Source organism: Vulpes vulpes, chromosome 1 (assembly GCF_048418805.1).
Source record: "Vulpes vulpes isolate BD-2025 chromosome 1, VulVul3, whole genome shotgun sequence".
NCBI lineage: Eukaryota > Metazoa > Chordata > Mammalia > Carnivora > Canidae > Vulpes > Vulpes vulpes.
The window spans coordinates 113,056,707-113,082,839 of NC_132780.1; the positions used below are offsets into that span (position 1 = coordinate 113,056,707).

Sequence of the window (26,133 nt, forward strand, 5' to 3'; positions counted from 1 at the left end):
TGCAGGGAGCCTGACATGGGACTCCATCCTGGGTCTCCAGGATCACACCCTGGGTCAAAGGCGGCGCTAAACCGCTGAGCCACCCGGGCTGCCCTCATGTAAGCTTTTTAGAGATGCAATATTCTCAAAATATTTCCTTAGGAAATGTAACAGCTCTCATGTTTTCCTGGAGCATCACTCAGCGAACCCAAAAGAGAACACTGATGCCCGATTTGCTGCAGGCACTCGCCTAAGAGGATGACATTTTGTCCTCTGGATCTGGAGGCTGTCCAGACCCAAGAAGAGAGCAGAGAAGATTTAGAGAAATGACTGGCTTCTGTGTCCTTCACCACTTCTCTCACCATACCCTTGATACCAGTTTGAAGTTGCCATATCTGAAAAGGGCAACTTTCTGTGTTTTTATTCTTCCTAGACATCAGGTTGATATTCTTTTATGGAAAATAAAGAGCACAATCAAAATTCCTCAAGGAATTTTGCCCTTGGAGGAAGGTGGGCGATGAAAAACTTTATTGATTTTAAAAGGATTATTGAATACCCAAGTCAGACAAAGACAAATAGTACATGATCTCATTTATATGCGCAACATCTAAAAAAGCCGAACTCATTGAGACGGAGCAGAACGGTGGTGGTTGCCAGGGGCTGAGGGTGGGGGAAAACAGGGAGGTACTGGTCAAAGGGTACAAACTTCCAGTAATAAGATGAACAAGTTCTGGGAATCTGATTACAGCATGGGGACTAGAGTTCATAATACTGCATTGTATTCTTAAAAGTTGCTAAGGGAGTAAATCTTAAATATACTCACCACAAAAAAGAACTGGTAATTATGTGAGGTGATGGAGGTATCAACCAACGCTACTAGGGCAATCGTTTCACAACATAAAAGTGTATCAAGTCAACACACTATACATATTAACTTATATAATGCTAAGTGTCAGTTAGTCAACAAAATCTGGGGATATAAATGAAGGTAATGAGAGCTGGCATGTTGGAATAGATGTTTCTTCTCATTATATGCATGTTTACATACACGCATGTGTATATTGATATATATATATATACAAAAATATACACACACTTCGAAATAACATGTACAAACTTAACTGTTTTTCATTCCACAATATAGTGAACATTTTCTCCTATCTTCGACAACATGGTTTTTAACAGTTACATTAATATTCCAGTGTAGATGCGCTATAATTTATTTACTCAAAGCTATATTGTTGAAAACCGCATTTTTGTTCTTACGCATTGTTGTAGTAACATGTATATGCCTGGTTATTTCCTTAAGAAATTATCCTAAGTGTGTAAGAAGTAAAATTGCTGATTAACAGCATGCAAATAATTTCAAGTTTTTAAATTCACATCCTTACACATTCTTCAAAACCTGCAGCACACATCCTGGTCTCTGCCTCCTTCCTGACCACTTTCCACCCCGCCCCCTGTGTACCTTGTAGCTGCGTCTACATGCTATACATATAATACAGCGATGTATCCTTATTTCTAAATGCTGCTCTCCTCTCTCCTACCAGAGTGTGAGTTCATTTAGTTAGTAACACCCATGTCTCATTTTTCTCTGTATCTCTAGCACAATGTCTGACACAGAAAGTGTCATTTAATAAGCACATTTTGGAAGGAGGAAGGATGAATGAATGAACAAACATAATAAATGAAAGTTTGAGTCAAGAACACTATTTGGCCTTTTTGGCCACTGAATTGAGGTCTTCCATTATCCCTATGTGGAAAGTTCTTATCCCCTATTTTGTGAAGGAAAAGATAATTTTTCTCGCTTCTCTTCAAATTGCTCCAATTCACCTGTCCTCCCAGTTGGCTCAGTGACAGAACATTTCGTCTCAAAGCTCAGAACACTTTTTAATGCATAGGACTAGACTCAGTCAAAAATCAATGTCAATGCAGGATCTGGGCACAGTAGCCAAGTAAGTAGAAATGGTGTCCTCATGCATGATGATATAATAGGATTTCTCTGACCATCACACTCCTCTTTGGGGAAAAGTAGTGAGATTCCCTTGTACTGGTTGTAATCTTTTATTCCCTTCCTTCAATTTTTTAAAAATTTTACTGTTTTGGGGCGTGTTTTTTTTAAGATTTTATTTATTTATTCATGAGAGACACACTGAGAGAGGCAGAGACATAGGCAGAAGGAGAAGCAGGCTCCCTGTGGGGAGCCCGATGAGGGACTGGATCCCAGGATCACACCCTGAGCCGAAGGCAGCTGCTCAACCACTGAGCAACCCAGGCATCGCTCCCTTTCCTCAGTTGTAAAGGCTCACTCTGTAAATATGATAAGAAATTTAATTATTCCTTAAGGAGAAATACATACTATTTCAATGAACATATTGAGTGCCCACTTTTCACATGCATTATTTTGTATGATAATTTAAGAAACCAAGAAGAAATTGTTGTTCCCAATTGAAAGGCAAGAAATAAAATTACCTCAGCTATTTGGAGCATACCCAAACCCCCAGTACACAGATTCTTCCCCTTATCATGCCAGAAGCTGTGGAAAAACAGAAACATGGGTTTTGTTCTCTGGGATCAAAAGACAAATTTATCCATCTCTGTGATCTCCTCTGCCTGACAGAGGCATCCCTGCCTCATCTTAAGATAAGGAAAGGGATGATACAGTTGGCCTCTTAATCTCTCCATTTTTCTGCATCACTGGCAGATTTCCTCGCATAACCCTGTCCCTTTCTATATGTACAGAGCAAGCATTAGCATCAGGATCACATGAGGAAACTCGCTATGGTCAGCAGAAGCTCAAGATCAGCCCCTATGCTAAGTGGTTGTCATGGATTTTCACGTCTGGGTTGTCAAATCTCCAAATACCTGCAGATTTGGACAGCCTGTGTGCTGACCCTGGAGGGCCAAAGGGCCAGAGTGGTGAATGCAGAAAAGGCAAATGGGACAAGTGAAAGTGTTTCAGGGCTCTGGAAAGATTAGCTTCTCTACCCCACAGAGGAAATTTCAAACATTTGGAGGGGCTGACGGACTTCATTTTCAAGAATGACTAGAGCAAATATAGAGAAACGTCTGACCTTTTTCAAACATCTCATTCTTCATATAAAGAAAATACTAACAATCATTGCGTTTGAATCTAGGTTTATAGTTAGCAAAAAGTGGATGTCATTTCAGACCTTAATATTCCAGGATACAGCTACTGCAAACAGACATTTTTGATGGGATAAGTAGAAAGGGACCAGAAGCACAGAATGAAGTATTTTTGGGGAATCTCTGTGCTCTGAGTCAGTGAAGGAAATGCTTGGCAAAGCATGTTACACCATATCGAACCTGCTGGAAATCATCTTTAGTTGTTTTGCAAGGCCCATTTGCAACCTGGTTATTCTTCTGTTCAGAACTACCTGTAAAAAGCAGTTTACCCATCTCCATTTCAGTTAATAAGTTAGAACTTCTGGAATTTATATGTGATTTAATCCTGTGACACCACGAGGGTCTTACTATCAATGGGCTCATTCTGTTTCTTTTCCCAAAGTCAGTACGAACAATATTAATCCTGGCCATCATCTAAATCCTAAAATGATGCTTGAAGAAATGACATCTGGCTTCCTCTGAAGTTAGAATATACTGTAGAGCCACTTCCCAAAAGTATTTAAAACTTGACTCCAAAGAAATAAGATAATGTTCACGCTCTTTTTTTAATATACTCTTTGAACCCTACTAGTCCTACCTCCTCAATTTCCCAACATAGAGATATTTTATATATCATTTGCCCCACTTGCCAAATACCAGAATGGTTTAGAATCTTCTAGAACTTTGCTACTCAAAATACAATCCACACATCAGCAGCATCTTGTAGACAGGGGAGGAGGGCTTGTTAGAGATGTGGGCCTCACCCCTATGATCTGCTGAATCAGAATCTGCATTTTAACAAGACCCAAGGTGATCATATGCATATTCAAATTTGAGAAACATGCTTTAGAATCAAAATAAGTATCTTAATCATTTTGGACTGTTATAACAGAATACCAGAGACCTGGGTGGCTTAAAGAACAAACATTTACTTCTCAAGTTTCTAGAAGCTGGAAAGTCCAAGATGAAGAGACTGGAAGATCCAGTGTCTGGTGAGGGATGGGTTCCTGGTTTGCAGATGGCCATCTTTTAGTTACACCCTCACACAGCAGAGAGCAGAGAGCATGCAAGCTCTTGTGTCTCTTTTACTAGGGCACTAAACTCCATTCATTAGGGTTCCACCCTCATGACCTAATTACCTCCCAAAGGCCTCATGTCCTAAAGCCATCACACTGGGGACTAGGATTTCTTCTTTTTTTAAAATATTTTATTTATTAATGAGAGACACATAGAGGTAGAGACATAGGCAGAGGGAGAAGCAGGCTCCCTCCGGGGACCCTGATGCTGGACTCCATCCTAGCCAGGTGCCTGAGATCATGACCTGAGCCAAAGGCAGACGCTCAACCACTGAGCCACCCAGGCGTCCCTGGGGATTAGGATTTCAACCTATGAATTTGGGAGTGGTGGGGATACAAACATCAAGACCACAAAAATAGGTAAATAAATCCCACTGTCTCTTTGGCTAGGCTTCAGTGAGATAAAAACAAATACGTGAAAGTCTATAAAGACAAATAAGAACTGGTTTCACAGGAAAATGAAGTGAAAGCGGACTCCGTGGTGTGATTTAATATTCTCCAAGAACAATGAAACAACAGTTTTTCCACTGGAACAAACCTAAGTCAATAGCCGTCCTATGTATTTGCCATTTTACAAACCTACTATGCCATTACAACAGAAAACAACGAATGTACTATTCTAAAACCTACTATGGTCTCTGCAGAAATCTTTCCTTGTGCCTGTCTCTGTGTTAGGGATTTTGTGTGAATTACCTCGTTCAGTCTTATTCAAATAATTATTCTGCAGTACTCCAGTTTTATATCCCTATTTCTTCTCAGGACTGGGCATCTACCAAAAAATACATATGTGGGATCCCTGGGTGGCACAGCGGTTTAGCGCCTGCCTTTGGCCCAGGGCGCGATCCTGGAGACCCGGGATCGAATCCCATGTCGGGCTCCCGGTGCATGGAGCCTGCTTCTCCCTCTGCCTGTGTCTCTGCCTCTCTCTCTCTCTCTCTCTGTGTGACTATCATAAATAAATAAAAATTTTAAAAAAAGAAAGAAAAATAAATAAATAAATAAATAAATAAATAAATAAATAAATAAAATCTTAAAAAAAAAAAATACATATGTAACTCAGAACCAAATTGAATGGAAATGGATGAGTAGGAAACCAAGAAAAATGTCCAAGGCCTCTGGCTCCGTATTGACAGCTACTGTTGGTAGAGACTGCACATTTCAGGGAGGCAACTCAGAGGGCTCCTGGTTGTAAAAAAAGCAAATACCAATAGATCAAGTTCAAAAGGCCTCCAAAAACAAAGAAGTGTGGATCAAGTGGATCCTGTCAATCCCAGGATCAGAAAAGGCAAGAACAAAGGAATAAGCTAGAGTGGGAATGTGAATCTTGTGGTAAGAGTATAGGGGCCTCCTAGATTCAGGGAGAAATCTGATTGGAAGTTTCCAGAGCATGATGTTGAGGCAAAGCTGGGAAGTCCTCTTGCTTTGGCCATAGCTCCCTGTTTGTAATGGCCTCCATCCTGCCTTCAGCCATAACCTGATAAAAGGCACCATCTGATAAAAAAGTGGACTCTGGTAAAACACTATTTGTGGCATTGCTCATCCTGTGTAATTCAGTCTTAACCTACATCAACCTTAGTTGCATGAGTCCTCGGAAGTCTGGGTTTTGAACTACAGTTTGTGCCAAACAACGTTAAGGGCTCAGATACGTGCAGGCACACACACGCTTTAAAATATATAGTTAATTGTATTTTTGTAGTTATAATTCTCCTCACTGCCAGGTGCTCTAAGGAAAATTATGCTCAGATGATATGATAAGTGTTAATGACAGCTGGGCTGGCTGACTTACCACTTCTATAAATATTACCTTCTGGTAATGCTGATTCTCTGGGCACAAATATTTTTTAAAGAACTGAGGGCTGGGATTTTGGGAAAAAAAAGTTTGTATTTTTACATGTCCTTATGGTTTTAGGTATGCATAGTTAATAAGAATGAGCTTTTTAAATTCTAGCAGCTATCCTTTTAAAGAGAAAATATTGAAATCTCTTTTTCTTATTTTAACTGGGTTTGGTCTGTATCTGCTGTGCATGAAAAGTCAAGAAGACTTTTTTTTTTTTTTTTTTTACTATTAATACCTTATGGAACCATGTAAATAAATACAGGAGAAAATTAATATGTCCCGCCTGCAAAATAGCATCACTGACTATTGAGTTCGTTAGGGGGAGAAAACTTGTCTGGGATTAGATCCACTATGGAGATGCCAGGAAGAATCCAAGAAAACCCTCAGAATTGCAGCTTAAGATCTACGTACATTTTGACTTATCAGTTCTCATATCAATTAGCAATATATCCTGCAATAATAATGAAAACTCTGGCAGATAATTTTTAGGCATGTTTACATGGCTTGCTAGTTGGTTTGTGTACAACATCTCATTTAATCACTACTGCTGTAGGGTTGCTACCCTGGGCGTAGAAACTAACATTCTTATTTGGTGGTCCCATGCACTGGAGCCCAGAGAGTTTATTTCCCAGCATGACACAGGTAAGAAATGATGGAGCCTAAATTCAAGTCCAGGAAGGGTGACTCGGAGCCCAAGCCCTCAGCCATCATGCTATGTTGATCTGAAAGGAGGAAAGGGGTTTCCCAGACTCCATTCCAGGACTTCAAAGAAACAGATAGCAGGGGAAGCTTCCGGAGGTCCACTAGATGAAGACAGTGGGTGAGGAGCTCTCTTCAACACCAGATCCCCCCACATGCTCAACCACTTGAAAGGGAAACCAGAACCCAGATACTCACTTTTTCTTAGGAGGATTAATTTGTTGTGGGTTCAGTGCAGAACAAGGGAAACAATAGTGACTGTTTCTAAACATGGGCACAGCTGTGCTAAGAATAGCCCACTTGGCAGCTCTCTGTTTTCCAGAAAACTGAAACAGGAAAAAGAGAAAAACCTGGAACAGAAGGACAACAAAGACAATTAAAAGCGGCCTTCCTGGCATCAGGAACTCAAATTGGACTATCTCAAAAATGGAAGATGTTCTAAGACCTGCTAATAGAGCAAAAACACCAGGAAAGTGTTTTTTGAAAAGCAAGACCTGAAAGCATCCCTAAGTATGTTCTGGGAATAATTGACATCTTTATGCTACACTTGTTTTATTTTACAACCTATACACCTCCTATCTTCCTAGCTAATTATCAGCTACTCAAGGTCAGGGAGACAGTTACATGCATTTTGCTATCTTTCATCCGATGCCAACAGGCGAAAGGAAAAGCACAGGAGGTGGTCTCTCTTCTCCCATCTTCCCTCCCACACCCTACTCTGCTCGGTCGTTGCTGGCAGCATATTCCAACAGAAATAAGATTAAACCGCACGTATAAATGAGAGCAACTTATATGGCCTTTACCATTCTAGGTATCAAAATCTGACTCCACCAGTCAGAGAAGCGTCTCCAGTTTCAGTTTCTATATGAAACAAGATTCGAAGTTATCTTTAATTTAAGTCTCCGGTGAGATGACTGAAGATGATGTGGCTTCGTTGAGTGGGATTACACATTCTGACACGTATCCCAAATTCTCTGTATAGATGAATCACTATAAAGAATGTCCAGAGGGTTCCTAGTCACTAAGAAACTTAAGGAAATGGCTCTGGATCACCCTACACTTTTTGCCTTTGGAGTGCTCGGGCTACTGTACTGTGCCTCATGTTGGCTTCTCTCGAGCTATCCATGCTAGCATGGGTGCTTCTCACGCCTCAGGAAATTTCGAGCATAAGCCCAGGTAACCCCCAACACCAGCAAGAATTAAAAGGCACCGCATCAACCAACCACTTCTTCCCATGGACATTTGGGACACCCATTCCATTCGGAATAAATGCTACCCCTGAAACTGGGGTGTCTCTGGTCCCATGGCCTTGGCAAGACAGACTGAAGTTATTGCAACATTTGTTCATTTTCACAAATCCAGGTTATTCTATTTTGCCATGATCTCTGTATCACACCTGCTCTGGACTCATTACCAAACTCACCCTTCACTTTTGTACTTTCCAGAAGCACAGTCATTATCTTCTGTGAAACATGCTACTTTCCTCCAGGAAGTTTAGAAAATATCGGTTGGTGACTTATTTTCCTAGTTAGCTTACTTGAATACCAAACAAAATTAAGAATCCCGCCTCAGTCTTAGGGGCTATAAATCTTAATTCTGTGGGACGGTGGAGATGTTACTTAACTCCTCTTTACCTGTGCCTTTATCTGAAATGTGTATGAAAGCGGTTACTTCAGAGAGTCAATGGGAAGATAACACATATCAGGTGCCTAACTATATAGGGTCTTACGCATGGTGAATGGTCAGTAACAGTGAGGCATTATTATTATCTTTCCTTCTAACCCCTTAATGCTTGAGCGGCATTTATCATATCCCTCTTGGTCAGCATCATGAACCTTCCTGGGTACCATCTCAAAAAGGTGACCCTGGAGTCAGTTGCTTCATACAAAGGTATGGGAGAGAATCACTGGAGACACGATACTGTGATGTCCCACTAAGTGTCCCTAACACACCATTTCCCTTTACAGAACTTTATTCACCTCTCTTCATTCTGAAGTTGACCCCACCTATCTCCATCCTTTTTTTTTTTTTTTTTTTTTCTGTGCTCAGTGCAGCTTGAAGCAATCCCATCAACAGGTTTTTAGTCTTGCTCTATCAGGTATGATTTATTGTATCTCTGCAGGGCCTGGGTTAAAATAGTATAAATGTGATTAGCTATGAACAAAAGCAATACACGATAAAGAATGACACAGCCACTGTCTTGTCCTTCAGGGCATTAAGGGTGATCACATTTTCCTATTTCATTGGGGGAAAAGCTCATTGTGCTGAAGGTATTAGGGCAATGTGATTAAATGTTACTGTGCATAATTTGATATTAGGTATTACCTGGATAATACCTATGTCTTCCTGACACTGAAGCTAAACCATTTGCAAACATTAATGTTGTGCAGTTGAATGCAAACCATTTTTCTTTGTGTCTCCTTGGCTATAGTGAAGTTAAAATGATAATAATAATCATAAAATATGTTTTGTTTGCAACACAAATGATTAGCAGTAAAGACGAATAATAACTTTTATTAAAAATTAGAGTAAATAACAGATGGCTGAACCCTTGGATACCCCAATAGAGAAAAATCTGTGGTGTTCTAGCTTGAGCACTTTGGGAAATGTGTATGGTACTCACTTTCTGGTAACAGCATGCGGCATTGTTAAGCTTGATTAAGCAAATTTAATTAGCATTAGTCGATGCATTTTCATAAGTGGATAAAATATATTCCAGCTTAGGCATAACTGTTAATATTTAATTTATGAGATAAAAGTTAAAATGTAACCATAAAATATTAAAATTGCAATAAGCCACATTTAAGGGAACCGATCTTTTGGTTAACTTTCCTCAATTATTTTTTAACTCTACAATTTAAAGGAAATTGCCTTAGCGTTTTTCTGTTTCTTTGATTTTTTTGCTATACTATAACAGATGGTAGAAGTAAAAACGAGCCATGCATTCCCAGCTGAGGGTACCTAAATTCCTAAATGACCTAGGACCATGTTACTCTATAATCAGACTTTCCAACAGTCTTCAAACCTGGGTTTTTTTTGTTGTATCAGACTTACTGATTTAGGGTCCTTGAGACTAAAGACAGGAGGAAAATCTAAAATCAAGATTTTACCTTAGAAAATAAAATGACTTTAGGGGGACACCTGGGGGGCTCAGTCGGGTAAGCATCTGACTCTTGGTTTCAGCTCAGGTCACGATCTCAGGGTTGTGAGATCAAGCCAAAGTTGGGCTCCATGCTCAGTGGGGAGTCTGCTTGAGACTCTCTCCCTCTGCCTCCCCTTTCTCTCTCTGCCTCTCTGCTCCCCTCTCCACTTGCATGTTCTCTCTCTCTTTCTCTCTCTCTAAAATAAATAAATAAAAACTTCAGAAACAAAAGAAAAGAAAATGACTTTAGGAATGCAATTTTAATGATAAATTAATTAATCTAAAAATTCAGAAACTATTCAAACAAGATATTCTCAGTGTTGGAGGAAATCAGATCCCAATCTTACTTGAGATTTTTCAAATCTAAATTAATACTTTTAATGCAAGTCACTAATGATTAACTAGACCCAGGGCCTCCTGCTCTGCACAATTGGCATTCCTGAGAAGTATTGCAGCCTGATAAGTATGGGCACAAGATTTGAAGGAGTTTTGTAGAACTTGGATATCACAGTCAACCATGCTAGGAGAAAGGTTTACAAAAACATTGTTTTATAACTTTGTTTAAAATTGTTCTCTCTCTGACTCCTGTTTTCTCAGACTCTCTTTTTCTATGTTTCTCTCTTCCAGGTCAGCTACTCTGAAGTTTAAAGAAAGCTGGTTTAATGAAGTTTGTATGTGTGTGTATGTGTGTGCATGGGTGTGTAGCCAGGGATAGGCAGGAGGAGCATTTGAGCTCAGCTGCTTTATAGGAAAATAGGAGTATCAACCATTATCGATCCTATCCCCAAAAGAAAGTTATCAAGTCTTTGATATCTAAAAACAAGATATCTTGTTAAGCAACAAGATATCTAAAAAATGGTAGCCACAGACATTATTCCCAAGAACTTTCCTTGCCACATAGGAGCCCCTCCCCACCAGAGCAGAACGTGAGACATTACACCTTACAGGTTATTGACTAAGGATATAGGGAAGAAGGGAGTGTGAAAAAAGGAAAAAGTTATATAGTTTAATGGTGAGGAGACGAGCATAAAGTCAGAATGGGTGAGGTACCCTCATTCAGAACACTTGTTTCATTTATTCATTCAGTTAATATTCATATGCCAGGCACTGTGTTAACTGCACAGGTTGTAATGAGGGAAACTCACACAGTCATTACTCTTCATGGAAACTTTGGATGAAAAGCTTACCAGAGGAAAGAGACAGGAAAATCCCACCAAGTCTTTCATTTTCTGGCTTCTTTCCGCCTTTTGTCTTATGTCCCATCACTCCTGACTCAACACACTTGTCCCATCCAAACTAATGAAGCTTCATCAGGTACATAACCATACTTTCTTGATTTTATCACCTCCTCTGGGAAGCTCTTTGATTTCACTTTTCTGGTTTGGTGCAAAACACACAAGATATTACCCTCTTCTGTGGATAAATATAAAATACCACACACATGTATATATCTTTATGTATATATATACTACTTTTCTTCTCTAAATTCCTTTAAAAGACATCTGATAGTATAGGATAGTATTCCATTTTAGTTTGTCTATTATAATTTTGACTGTCTTTGTATTTTTTAGCAATTGTTCTGGTAACTGAAAAATACATACTTAACTTTCATACTCTATTTAGCATCCTATTTTGCTATTTCAATTGTAATATAAAAATCTTACCATTATCCAAGCCCTATTATTCTTCCTTTTTTATGATATAGCTGTCATATATATTGTATTTGTGTACATTGAAAACCCCATCAGACAATATTATTCTTTTTGCTCTCAACTGCAAAATGTACTTTAAAGAACTCAAGAGATTTTCCTACTATGTTTACTAAATCTGTTTTCTCTTCTGTTGTTCTTGATGTTCCAAAATTTTCATCAGTTTCTATATTTTTTTGGTCAAATTTTCCATTTGGTTCTTCTTTATATTATATATTTCCTTGTCAACCCTTTTAATTTTAACTTATCTCTTCAAGAATGTTTGTAGTTACTCTTTCAAACATTTTATAATTGGTGCTTTAAAGTCTTTGTCTGATAATTCCTATCTTGCCATTGGCTTCTGTTAGTCATCTTTCCCCATGACAGTTGAGATTTTTTTTGGTGGTCTTCACATGCAGAATGGTTTTTTATTGTATTTTAGATGTTTTTAATAGTCCCTTATGAAAATTTATACCTTGTTTCATCTGTATGGGAAATATTGGTTGGTTTGGGTTTTTGTTGTTGTTATTTTTTGTTTTTTGCAGGCACTTGACCTGATCAGTTTAATTCCATGAGGTCCTCATGGCCTATAGTTCCAAACTCAATTCAATTATCAATGTCTGTGCAGTTAGGGCTGTCAGATGAAGTACAGGCTGCCAAATATTGCATGAGATATACATATACTAAAAAAAATATATATGTATATATACTTGTTTATCTGAAATTCAAATTCAAGTGGCATACTGTATTTGTTATTTGCTAAATCTAGCAACTCTATTTGTAGCACTATTGGGATTTGTCCTACATGTTAGCTACCCAGTAGTGGTCTGTTTCTGATTTCTCAAATAAGAGAACTACCTTTGAGAAATATCTATATGTCTATATCTTAGTTCTCAAAACCTTCGGTGTGCTATAATGATCAGGCCCCTACAAAAGCAGATCAAGGAGAAGCTCAGGAGTACATCTTCTCATGATCCCCCCTGTCTGCTATTTCTACAGTTTCTGATTTTCTGTGGCTCCTCTTTTCCATCCCTTGACCAGAGACTTCCCACATCTATCATTGTACTACATCCTGTCCCACATGCAGGGAGGCCACAGAGACAGGAAGGTAAAAACCAGCAGGCTTTGGCCATGTCCTCATGAAGCCATAGTTTCACCAAAAGGAGAGGAAGGTAACTTTTCCTAGCAAGCCCCTGCCTGCACTGCACAAGAGCCTGGTCCTGGGGATTTGAGAACAGAGTAAACAAAGAGGGAAAAAAAAAAAAAAAAAACTGGGCACTATAGCCTGACTGTGTCAAACCAAAATTCATATGCTGAAATCCTAACTTTCAAGATGAGGTATTAGAAGATTTCTAGGGTGATATAGGAACCTTGGGGAGGTAAGTCATGAGGGCAGAGCCTCATGAATAGGATTGGTGCCCATATAAAAGAGACACTAGAGAGCTCCCTTATCTCTTCCTCCATGTGAGGACACAGAGAGAAGTCAGTGGTCTGTATCCTGGAAGAGGGCCTTCATCAGAAACTAAATCTGCTGGTGCATTGATCCTGGACTTCCCAGTCTCCAGAACTGTGAGAAATAAATTTCTGCTTTTTATAAGTTGCCCAGTCTTCAGTATTTTTGTTACAGAAGCCCAAATGGACAAGACACTGGGGATTTCCTTCCACTCTCTCTGAGCTTTAACATTTTCATTTTCTACTCCTCAAGCCAAAACTCGAGGATCTCTCCTAGATCCTTCTCTTTATATCCTACAGGGTTCATGTCAGGATTTCAGATTGCTACTAGGAGATACTAGAGGGAAAGAATGGCAGACTCTCAGTAGTACTTCAGAATCTGGTACTCTTTCCTGATTGACATGCTAATATTTACTTTTCAGAGTTCTCTTCAAGTAAAGCTACCCGTCCTTTCTCTCAGGTTTTCATAGCTGTATTCAGTGGAAGAAGAATTTTAACATATTTATTCCATCTTACCTAGAAACAGAGCCTTCAGTGTTAAATCTTGGAAGCCTTAAATATTCAAGATGGTGGTCTGTGGCAGAAAGAAGGTGAGGCAGGGAACTACCTAGAAGAAGTCTGGGAAGAGACCATGCTAAGGTAGGACATGGAAGTCATTCTTGGAAAAAAAAATGGAGCACTGATAACTTTAGCTACTTCTGGAACTCTTAGCAACATTTGGTCACTAGATCCTCCTTTAGATCAGGCTCTTCTTAGATACGAAAAAAATCACTGAGATTACCCAAAGCCTTTAGAAACTCGTCTCTGGTTTGAGTAAAGTGTTGACACACAATCAGGTGCCATGTTTTGATAGATGATATAGATAGATAGATAGATAGATAGATAGATAGATAGATAGATGCTATTTTTATACACATCAAAAATCTGTACAGTAGCTATTACAGTCCATTTTATAGTTGAAGGAAACACATGGTTTAACAGGGTAAATGATTTACCCAAAAATATATAGCCATGAAGAAGTAAAGCTTGAATTTTGGATCCAAATTTTTCTTTAAATCAAATCTATGTTCTTTTGTTAACCAATGCTTTCTTCTTGTCAGCAGACCTTAGCAGCTACAACAGATAAAGGGAAGACCCTTTATTGTTAGAAGTCTGTGCAGGACTAAAGCAAGACAAATTTAGAGTCCCAACAACCCAAAGATGAATGAAAAAGAATGAACACACTTTTAACTCCCTACTCAATGTTCATATCATATCTCCACCTTCCAAGAAAGAGATGAAATGCTTGGTTGATGACTGAAGGAATAAACAAGTGAAGCAAATATCTACATTTCATGAACAACCAATCTCCGAATACATGTCAACAAGTACAAGGTCATTTATCTGGCAATTATGCAATTAAAATGCATCATTCTTTAAAAAAGCATTATAACTGCTGCGAGCATATTTGACATTTCTAGCAAGTGTTAATAAAAGGTAAGGACCAATGTAAATAAAACTGTATTAAAATAAAAATCAAATTAAAATTCTAGAGATGCAGAGCATCTGGAAATGAGCTCTTTGCAGGACTCAAAGTTAACAAATAGAATTCTAAATGTACCCAAGTGTTTTTAAATCTTTTAACAAGAATTCTGCATTCCACTTTTTTAAGACAGAGCAAACTCTTTTTTAATTCAATCAAATTGAGAGTCATTTTCTTTTCTGTGCTAAACATGCAATAAAGACATTCACCATTCAATGTATTTTGGGAAAGAGAACCTGAAAATATACATGCATTTAAATAAAAATGCATGAATGATCTGACCCATGTTCCTACATCATACAGGGAGGCCAGGGAGTCCACACTTTAGGGTTAGCATTAATGCGTCTTTGGTGCTCCTGTTCCTTTGCACTGCAGTGATTCAGGATGGGGTTAGTCCAGATCATATTTACAGCAATAAAATTCTTTTTATTGAAGACCTAGTCATCCTTTATTTCTGTGGCAGTTAGTCAGTACCACCCCATGTGTTTGAGAATGGGATATTGTTACAAAAATTACTCAGCAGCAGTAGGCAGTGTAAATTCACTCTCAAGAACTGCTGGCACACAGTGAACATGGCCTCTAATGAACGAATCTTCATGCCTGGCTTCTGAGGACATATGAAATAATCCATCTGCCTGTTTTTTAAGGTTCTTAAAAAGAAGGAGGGAAGAAAAACACTAACATTTTATGAAGCTTTACTATGCACTGTGGTCAGTGGAAGTACCTCATTTAAACCTGACAATTAAGCCCTTGTACAGATGAGGAAACTGAGCCCCCGTGCTGTTCAGATAATAGAACAAGAGATTTCCATCCCATCTTTACATAAAGAAAACTGAAGGTCCGTAGCTGTGGTGTAGTGTGCTTCTGTCTGCCTGTGACATTCTAAATGTTGGCAGGTGTTAACACTCCAACCTATGAACTTACTCTACCCCCAAGTAAAGCACACTGTACTGAAGTCCTACAAAGAAATAGGACCAATAAGATGGAGGAAAGCTGGGGATAGGGTGGGGGAGACAGGATGAGAGAGAGAGAGAAGGAGAAAATGAGAGAGAGAGAGAGAATAGGAAATTGACTCACTTGATTCTGGACACTGACAAGTTCCAAGGTCTGTGGTCAGCAAGCTGGAGAGCTAAGGAGTAGTGGCAGTCTGAAGGCCAGCAGGTTCTAGACCCTGACAGAAACTACATTTCAATTCAAGTTAGAAGACAGAAAAAAGCTAATGTCTCAGCTCAAAGGCAGGCAGGCAGGCAGGCAGGAGGGATTCCCTTTCACTCAGTCTTTTTGTCCTATTCAGGCCTTCAACTGATAGTGTGAGGTCCACCCACATTAGGGGAGTACTCTGCTCTATCCAGCCGACTGATTCAAATGTTAACTGCATCCAGAAACACCCTCACAAACATACCTAGAAAAATGCTGGGCCGAATATCCGGGGTCTCTGTGGTCTAGTCAAGTTGACACATAAAATTAACCATCGCACACATCCTAGATGTGTGGGGCCACTGTCATTACACTGTATCCTTTCAGGCACAGTTCCAAACTGTTGAATTTACTGATAATATGAACAACTGTATGGAAGTATTATGGGTTTTATTGCAACCTGCCTCAACACTAACAGACTGTCTTAAATGTGGTGGTTACCATAACCTACAGTGGTGCCTACTAGCAGTGGCAGATTTAGCATTTAAGGAGTTTAAAATCTATCCTGCAGGAATGCACAAGGCTGTTTACAATACATGTGAAGTTTCCGATTTTATTTGTAATAATGAAAATTAAAGCAAAGTAAATGAATGAAATATAGTGCAGCTATATCATGGGGATACTATCTAGTCATCAAAATAATTCAGTCTGTTTTTATTGGCACACAAAATGTTTATGATGAATTGTATGATTATATTTTTATATATATTTTAGATATGTATATGCACAGATAAAAATCTGGAGGCTAACAGATTGCAATGGTTTTCCCTGGGGAGTAGGAGGAAGTGTGCTGTCATTATTGTGAGAAGGGACAATTCCTGCCATGTGGCTGGGACTTGAGAGTGACCTCTGGGAGATGGGAGTGATCCATTGCTGACAGTCAGCAAGAAAATGGGAACATCATTCCTATGACCACAAGGAACTGTATTCAGCTAGTGGACTGAATGGATTTGAGAGGATTCTGAGCTACAGATGTGAATGCAGTCAGGCTGATACCTTGACTTCTGCCTTGCACAGGACCCTGAGCAGAGCACCCAGCTGTCCTGTACCTGGACTTCTAACCTATATATCTGTTCAGTAGTAAATGCTAGTTTTTGCTGCCAAATGTATAAAAACTTGTTACACAGCAATAGAAAACTAATATAATCATTTAGCATAATATAGAAACACTTGTGCATTCTCAGTGAAAAAAAACACCCTATAATACAATAAATAGTGGGAAAGATAGATTTTCAAAATAATCACTTAATTTACCATGTTAAATCATGTTATTAAAATGTGTTCCTGAGCAGAGCTTTACTTCACATATCACCCAAAAGAAAGGAAAAAGGAAAGGGAGGGGAAAGGAGGGGAGGGAAGGGGAGAGGAGGGAAGGGAAAGAAGGAAGGAAAGAGGGAAGGAAGGAAGGAAGGAAGGAAGGAAGGAAGGAAGGAAGGAAGGAAAAGAAAAAGAAGAAAGAGAAAAAGAAAAAGAAAAGAAATCTTAAATCCACACAGGTTTCAAATCATTTTTAGCTTTAAAAATATGTATGAATATCTTCAATTAAGTGACATGCAGGACCAAATAAAAGATATGATTAAGGATTAATACACTGTGATGAAATAAATGAAAAACTTTCAATGTTTCAAAAACACTGACTTTTATTTCAAAACACCTCAATATATCAAAACAAACTGTGGAGTACAGCCTGACAATTCTCCATAATGGGATTCTGATTTTCTTCCCAACCTGTGACCTGACCTCTCCTATTCACCTCATCTGCTTATTGTTTTCCTCCATTTGGTCAAGATGCCCCCTCAATCTGCCTCGCAGGTGGAAGTCTTACCAGCCAAGCAAGACATCACTCAATTCCACTATGAAGTCTGCCCTCCTTCTTACTTATTCACTGCCAACGGAACTGATCTCACACTCCTCACATTCCAAATGACTTGTTGATTTTATTATGGTAGAACATACTGTCATCTGCTTTGTTTTAGATTTATATATGCACTGATGTCACCATCACTAGGCTGTGGGTTCCAAAATGTCAGGGACTGTCCTTTCCCTGATTCACAGTGCCTGGTGGAGGGCTATACATTTAGTTTATGATCAAAAAGTGATAACTTGGTTTTTTTTAAACTTCCATTATACCAATGTACACACATCATAATGTACATAATTTTAATTTAGGAAAGGCTGAGTCAAAATAAAAGGCTGATGAGAAACAGAGGGAGAAATCTAGGTTCTTAAAAATGAGGTGAATGATTCTCCTCAGAGATTGGACAGATCATAACAATTGCTAAGTGAAATTGGGAGCACAATAAAAAAGATTCAGGACAGGAAGAAGGTCATATCTAAGACCTAGAAATAAAGCACACTATATATAATATTCATTACACCTCTACAGTTTCTGCTGTAACGTTTTACATTATTCAAGTCTTTTTATCGCTGCTTATGACAATATTTGCCTCCCTTATGAATTCATTTTCAATACAGTCTTGTACTGTGGTTGAATTTGAAAGATATTCTAATTTAAGATTATCAGAATTGGACAGAGGACTATATTGACTGAATAACAGGAAGTTTTATGCATATGGAATTCCAAATGCCTCAAACATAACTAAAATCACTGCAAGCCCAAGGGAAACATAAAATATTATGTACTAGTAACAGTTTATGATCTCTAGTTCACATGCAGTTATTTTACACTTTCTGAAAATAATATTGATGTACTTGTGTAAAATACAAATAATATAAAATGCTGGTTAAGACATTCCATTCATTTAGTTAACTATCTACTGAGTACACAGCATATACAAGATTTAGTGCAGTGTTCTAAAAATGATACAAATATAAGGATATAAATACAAGGAGGTGAGATAGGAGAAAAGAAACAGAAAGTTAATTTATTTAATGCTCTCTCTATGCTAGGCCCTGCCTTGGAATAGTAACAATAACAACTAACACCTACTGAGTGAGTGCTTATTACCTCTAGATGTAATCGTGAGTGTTCATATGGATTGCATCATTCAATCTTTAGAACAAATCTATGAGTTTAGTATTATTATTCTTCCAGTTTTTAAGTGAGGAAATTGGTCCATAGCAATTAAGGAATCTGCTAATTGTTGTAAAGCCAGACATTTCAAAGGTGAAACTTGAGCTTAACAGTCATTTTGTACTTAATGTCTACATTATGTACTTCTTGGTGAGTCCCATCATCTCCATTTTACAGAGCAGGAATTGGAGGTTCTGGGGATTAAGGGGGTTTCCCAACATCATATCCCTGATCAATGACAGCATTCAAAATCAGATCTGTCTGATTCCAGATCCTTTGCCAATTCCTCTATCAGCTCCCAAACTACATGAGATAAAATATTAATGAAATCCATTCAAACTATATTCCATCCTTTCTATTATTTAAATCCAAATGCATTTCTTCCTGATGGTGTGACATTAGGTGAGTCATTTAATTTCTGTCTGCTTTAGTTCCCACATCTATATAATGAGTGTAAAACAATACTTCATGCCTACAGTATTTGGGGGGGGGTGTTTGAATATGATAGGTAATACAATTGAGTAGTATCCATCACAAATTTATTATCATTGTTATGATTATCATTATTATTACTAATATTATTATTTGTAAATCATTTTACTTAGATAAGGATCATATATGACAACCACTACTATACATTGAGGCCTAAGCTAAGATATTCAGAGAATGAGGAACACTTCTTGTTTAGATGACCCAGAGGGTTTCCCTGAGTAGGATGATATTAGAGCTAAGCTGTGAAGGTAGCCAGAACTTCAACAGGTGAGAAGTGCATCTTTTGAAGGATGAAACAAGTTTACCTGGAACAGTATGAACAAAAGTCTGGAGATAGGATGTAATCCATTTGACATGTAGGGAAGAATTAGAAGAAAGAGCTGGGAAGGTGAGTTGATATAAAGCCCATGAATGTAGAGCCTGTGCCTCTAGAACTGTGCTATTTAATACAGCAGCTGTGAGACACAGGTGTCTCCTGAAATGTGGCTAGAGAGACTAAGCAACTGAATTTTAAATTTTACTTCATTTCAATTAATTAAAATTTAAATCTAAAAACTGATACTCGATTCAGTTATGGAAAAATTTTAAGCATGTTTGGAGCAACTTAGATGTGTAGGCCTACTTTTCCAACTGTCTATCTTATGAAATCTAAATACCAATTAAGGATTTTCAATGAAAATTTACCATCTGAATGAAGATGTGATGTAAGTATAAAATATATACTGATATATACTGGATTCCTGAAATGTATTTAAAAAGAATGTAAAAGATCTTATTAACAATCTTAATATTAATTACATTTTGACATTTTGTATATGTTGGATTAAATCAATGTATTATTTAAATTAAGTTTACCCATTTGTTTTTACTTTTTTTTTAATGCAGCTACTAAAGAATTTTAAATTATGCATTGACTCACATTATATTTCTGTTGGAAATGCTCTAACCTGTTCCTGGCGCACAGTAGGCACTCAATAAAATACTTACTAACCAACTGTAATAGGAACCAGATTGTAACCTCAGAGTCAGGCTGAAAATGTTGTATTTTATTCAACAGATAAGAGAACCACTGAAACTTCTCAGTAGGGGAAGTGATATGCTCAGAGTACTATTTTAGGAGGCTCCATCTGGAAGAATAATTAAAACAGAGGAGAAACTAAAGTTAGGTTAGAAGTATATTGCAATAATAAAGTAGAACCCGAAGCCCCTCAAATCCTTCCAAAGCAGCTCAGCTCAGCAGCTTGATGTTGTGTAAATGTTCAGTGTTTCTCATGAGAATGCTCAACACTTGCAAATAAAAGGCAATTCCTTGAGTCAAACCTTACTCCTGGATGTACCTAATTTCATCATTTTTACTTTTAAAGAGAATCAAACTCAGAATCGGTGTAGTTATCTCTGTAGACAGCCATGCAGGATGAAACTCCCTTTATTATAGTAACGGTCCACCAAATACAGCTTCATTATATAATTTTGAAATAAGTGCAGATGAAACTACATGCATGAAGAGCCCTAAATATCACTGTATTCTCCATCCAGTGACCAGAGTTTTCTTTCGATCACATGTCTGTGTCATTCCATGTGAGAAATGTTAACAACATAGCATTACCTACAGGATGAAACCCAAATTCAATTAGCAGTCCCTAACTAATCCCATTTAGCCTCAACTGTCTCCAGTGTCCTCCACTGAACACTAACTCATTCAGGCCCCTGTCAGTGAGAGACAGGATCCAACCCAAACTAGTCTAGGAATTTGTTGGTCCCACGATAGGAAATTATCAATAGAGATCCAGACTCATGAATATATGGAGATTCTGTTGCTCTCTGGTGCTTACCTCCTTCTCTCCTGCTGCAGAATGACTTCTTTTATGCAGCAGAATGAGAGTCCACCATCAACCCCCACCTCACTTTCTTCCAATCTTTGCATTAACCAAAAATGCAAAGCACCTTTTCTCGCACCCTAAACAAAGGAATGTTACCACATGGAGAGTGTGTACCATGTGGCAGCCACCATTCTACATGCTTTATCTATATTAAGTGATTACATCCTCACAAAAAGCTTATCATCATCATCCCTATTTTGGAGATAGGGAGACTAAAGCACAGAGAGGTAAAGTAATTTGCTCGAGATCACTCAGTTAAGGAGTAGCAAGATTGGAATTTGAAGCCAAAGAGGCAGACCCTGGTATCCAAGCAGCTCTACAAGGATCACGGTGGTCAGAGGAAAAGAAATTTTGATTGGCTATGCCTGAGTCATTGGTCCACCCCCATGACAGAGTGAGGGAGTACTGTGATAAACAACCCCACCAGAATCACAGAACATGATTGGAGTAGGAGAAATGGGGGGTGCCGGCAGGTCAAAACGGGACAGGGCATAGTACATGTTCTATATTCCAATCACAGTGGACAGGACAGGTCAGCTTTTTAAAAATTCACCTTGCGTTCTTTGTTGTTGTTGTTGCCTCCATAAGCTGTCATTCTTTCCATTCTCACCTCCCACCCGTCTTCTGGGAGAACTGCTATTTATCAATCTATGAGGCCAAGCCCAATCAATGAACTATCTCCTTAGCAACATTTCTTTGATCCTCATAGGCAGAACAAATCACTAGCTTCTCTGGGTTCCTGTGGTGTTCCAAGCAGCCCAGGATCAGTAGGGTGGACAGAGGTTCTCTGTAGAAGCCTTGTCTCTCCTCCTTTCAAAGGAGCCTGTGGTAGCAAGAAACTTGCTTTTAAGGAATTTGTCTGCGACATACCATGCTCAGGGGATATCCTCATTATGGTGCTCATTTCATTGATTTCCAGGTCTGTGTTTTAACATCTGTTGCTCTCATGAGACTTTGAGCTTCTTAGAATGGGGATTATGACCTAAATCTCCTTGATGTTGAAAGAAGTTCTGCCACAGTGGGGACTTAGTGGGTCTATTTCCTGAGTTGAAGAAATAGAGAGAAAGAGGAAAACAGAAAGAAAGGGAAAGAGGGATGAAAGAAGGAGGGAGAAAGAGAAAAAAAAGAAAAGAACATTGAGGTTATTCCAATGTCTACATTTTTTTCTTGGGAAAGGGTAAATAGGAAATAACATGCTCAACTCAGACTTAAGCCAAATAACTGGGTGATGGGCACTGAGGAGGGCACTTGATGGGATGAGCACTGGGTTGTTATGTTGGCAAACTGAACTTCAAAAAAAATAAAAATAAGAAGGATTGATGGAGGAATAAATTAACCCTGAAAATTTAAAAAAAGACTTAAGTCAAATAACCTCTTCCTAAATTTATAATGGTAAAAAATCAAATAAATTAATGAAACAATGAAAGAAAATTGGCCAGGAAAGAAAAATCCTCAAAGAACAAACTTTTCCCTTAAGACCTTGGGCACATTTGCCTTTAATACATATGACAACTTGAAGTTATTGTGATAATGCAAGAAAATTGGGTTGATTGAAGTAAATCTTCCCCTTATCAGGCCCAGAAAAGTAGTTTAGAATAGAGAACTGCTCATTCAATCATTTTGTCCTAACCTAAATCTAGCCTCCAAAGAGAAGAGGGCTGACATTGCACAGTGATTGAAATTGGCATTGAACTTGGCCCTGACTCTGTTGCCTGGTTTCTACTTTTCCTCTTCCCTGGACACAGTGGTGTGGTTAGAAGAAACTGATGGCTGTACCTCTAGAGATCACTGACTCACATGTGTATTTTCCTTGACACGTGTTTCAAGAGAGACCAATTCTGACTCTGCAGGACAAATTGTGACAGACAATTTGCTAGGAGTAATGTCTGTATCTTTTTCCAAAAGGAAGTAAATGCAAGTAATTAACACATAAGAGTGGTTAAAACATTAACTTTGCAGCAGGATGATTTGGATTCAAATCCTGGATCTTCCATTTTACTGACTATGTGACCCAAGACAAGCTATTCTAATCAATCTGTGCCTCAATTTCCTCAACTATACACAGAGATAATAGCTCTTAGCTCATACAGTTGTGAGAATTATATGAACTGGTTTTGTGTTTTTTTCTTTTTTTAAAGTATTGTGCCTAGCACACAGAAGTCACTATATGTTTGTTAAAGAAATAAAGTAAATTCAGCAAATACAGGGTATATAAGTACTTTGGAAACATTACCTAAAGTTACTGAGTAAAGACAAATCCAAACAACAACAACAAATACATCTTACAATCTATCAGGTATATATGAAGTAACAGGGAATACATTTCAGATTCCTTGAAAAATTTAAATAATGTGAACCCAAGAATTTTATGGGGTTTTTCTTTAGTCAATGGACTATTGCATTATAAAGTATTCCATGAAATAAACTTCAAAAACCCTAATGATTCTTAGTATAGCCAGAGTGTCTTCCCTGAAATTTAATGTTTCTAACAACCCATGAAATATTGCTTAAAACTTTTTAAGTAAACTGTTAATTATATTCAAAGCATTCTAGGAGGGCAGTGCCATATACCATCACAGAGAAGAAAAATTGTAAGTTCTATAAATACCACAAAAGTATGAAAGTGCCAGGAGATCAATAAGTGTTATGCCCTCTAAACTCTATCATTTTCTCCTCAGATCATATCTTTATCAGATGTCTGCCTCTGTCGACGAACAAAAGATTACAGTATTCAGTTTTTAAAGAACAAATAAACCTAATAGAGAAATTTTGATGACTGTGCCTCACAATGACCTTACTGGTTGGTTGTTTGCATGCTGCTTATTTTTAAAATAGTGAATGGGACCAAATTTCAAAGTAAATTTTGAATCAGATCAACACTAAATGAAAAGGGCTGGCAACAGGACACCATGTCTACCTGCTTTAACCAAAGTTTCATTGTAAATTCTCAGCTGTTTGCCATGCTGAGTAGATGTTTGGAGAAGCCCTCCAAAGTTCAGAGATTTGTATCCTCTTCCTTGTATTTTTGGGAACATATCTGAAAAATTCAAATACTACTAAAAAAAAATCATCACATGATTAGTGAGGCCAAAAATATTAGGTTGGAAAAGCAGGTCCATGTTACTATAAAATGAATAAAAAATGGTTTTCCCTCTGCCACAAAAGCTTAAAGAGAGTGAAATGGTCTTCATTGTCAAATGCCCAAAACATCACAGTGCAGTCATCTCCTAACCCTATTCTCCCACCAGTATCCTCTCTTCCCCCAACAGGCATCAAGAGCCAGGTTAGTTCATGTTGTTGTCACATAGGCTCTCTCTGGGCTTAACTGTTGAAGAGGAGAATTGTGCAGCCAAGGGAATATGAAGAAAACTTTATAAAAGAAAGGATGTTGAGTGAAAATCCTAAGCATACCTAAAGCCTAAACTCACTGATTTGGTCACAAAATGAGCTTAAGGGAAAAGGGAAATTTATTGGAAACATGCAGGGTTATCTCCTGAAATCCAAGGTCAAAATATGCAGCTGGGCCTTTGAGAGACTAGGACCAAGAACTGGAAAGTCAGAAGGAGCCAACACAGCTGTTATTTCAAACATGTTTGTTTTCTTAGGGAAAGAAGATCTAACATATCTTTCTCTCTGCAGATGACTTCATTTTTCAATCTCGACATGTCCAAATACAAGGTATATAACTCTGCTTCCTAATTCTGCTTATAAATTAACCACCTGACTAACATCCTCATAAATTCCTGGGGAGAGAATCTGATTCGAGAAGACAAGCTTCCAGTTTGGTTCTCTTGGCCATTGGATTATGAAAGTAGCGCAAGATGAGGGTCATGGCAATAGTCTATACCAAGTGTTGGCAAATTTTTTTTCTATGAAGGGCCATATAGTAAATACTTTAGGCTTTGTTTTCTGTCAAAACTATTCTCTTCTGAAGTTATAGCACAAAAACAGCCACAAGCAATGCATAAATGAATAGGTATGGCTGAGTTCCAATAAAACTTTATTTACAAAAATGGGTTTTGAGCCAGACTTCTTTCACAGGCTGTAATTTGCCGACTCCTGGTCTATAGTTATACGGTAAGCAGGAAAGGTTTTTAAGAAAGTGCTGGGGCAGGTTGGAAAGGGTAATCATCCCTAATATACACACTGAGCACTGAGCATTGGAAGCAGAGCCCCATAAATAGTTGAGGGAACCTAAAGCCTGGCTGCAATTGTCAACTGCCAAGTTATAAAGCACCAGCATCATATTCAGAAAAGGGCTTTCATCCTAGCAATAAAATCCCCGCCCTGAGAACATGCCTCAGAATAGTTAGGGAAGAGATTTTTCAGAAGGCAAATGGCCATTTCAGCAGACTGGACTGGAATAGAGAACACCATACAATTGTAGAAGGGACAGGTTTTCGGAAATACATGCCCGATAAACTCATATCCAGCTACAGCATATCCAGCTATGTGGGGAGTTATATATATTGTAGGGAAAGCGGTAGATAAATTCACAAGGTGAAGTTGGAAAACAATGCAGTAGGCAATTTTAAAGTCTTATTTGGAGCTAGGGAGGAAAAGATGACATAAATATTACATGAAGTAGTAGGCTGAAATGTCCATTTCAGCAAACCAGAAACTCACTGTCTAATAGCACTGAAACCAGGTGTGATAAGTATGAAAGAGAGACAGGTGCCCCACTGGAGCAGGCACCCCAACTGCAATTGGAAAAGCTAAAGAAATAAAAGACATGTTTGTTCAATACTTTCCCTAAGCAACTAGCATGACCCGAGGGTTTCTGCAGGAGTGGATATGCTTTCTTTGGCACTTTGCAGCCCAGATATGGTCAGAAAGATCCAGCTCTGCAATCACTGGAAGAGGATGATCACAGACAGATTTCAGTGACCTCTCTTGGCAGCAGTTTTTCTCTGTGCCCTCAATGGCTTCAATCGGTTCTCTGGTTTGCAGTTAGCTCCTTGGCAGAACCACTCTTCCTCTCTCCGCCATATTGATAGGCTAGAAAAGAC

At 38.4% G+C, this 26,133-nt stretch overlaps 1 long non-coding RNA gene across 1 annotated transcript in view; it reads right to left on the reverse strand.

Annotated features, from left to right (window-relative positions):
* Positions 1–2,151: 2,151 nt before the first annotated feature.
* LOC140596151 (uncharacterized) overlaps positions 2,152–26,133 on the reverse strand; it is a 39,470-nt gene continuing 15,488 nt past the window's right edge. The window contains exons 2-3 of the long non-coding RNA XR_011998171.1: positions 6,916–7,067; positions 2,152–2,289 (exon numbers count right to left, since the gene is read on the reverse strand). This is a non-coding gene — a long non-coding RNA (uncharacterized lncRNA). The remainder of the gene's footprint in view (positions 2,290–6,915; positions 7,068–26,133) is intronic.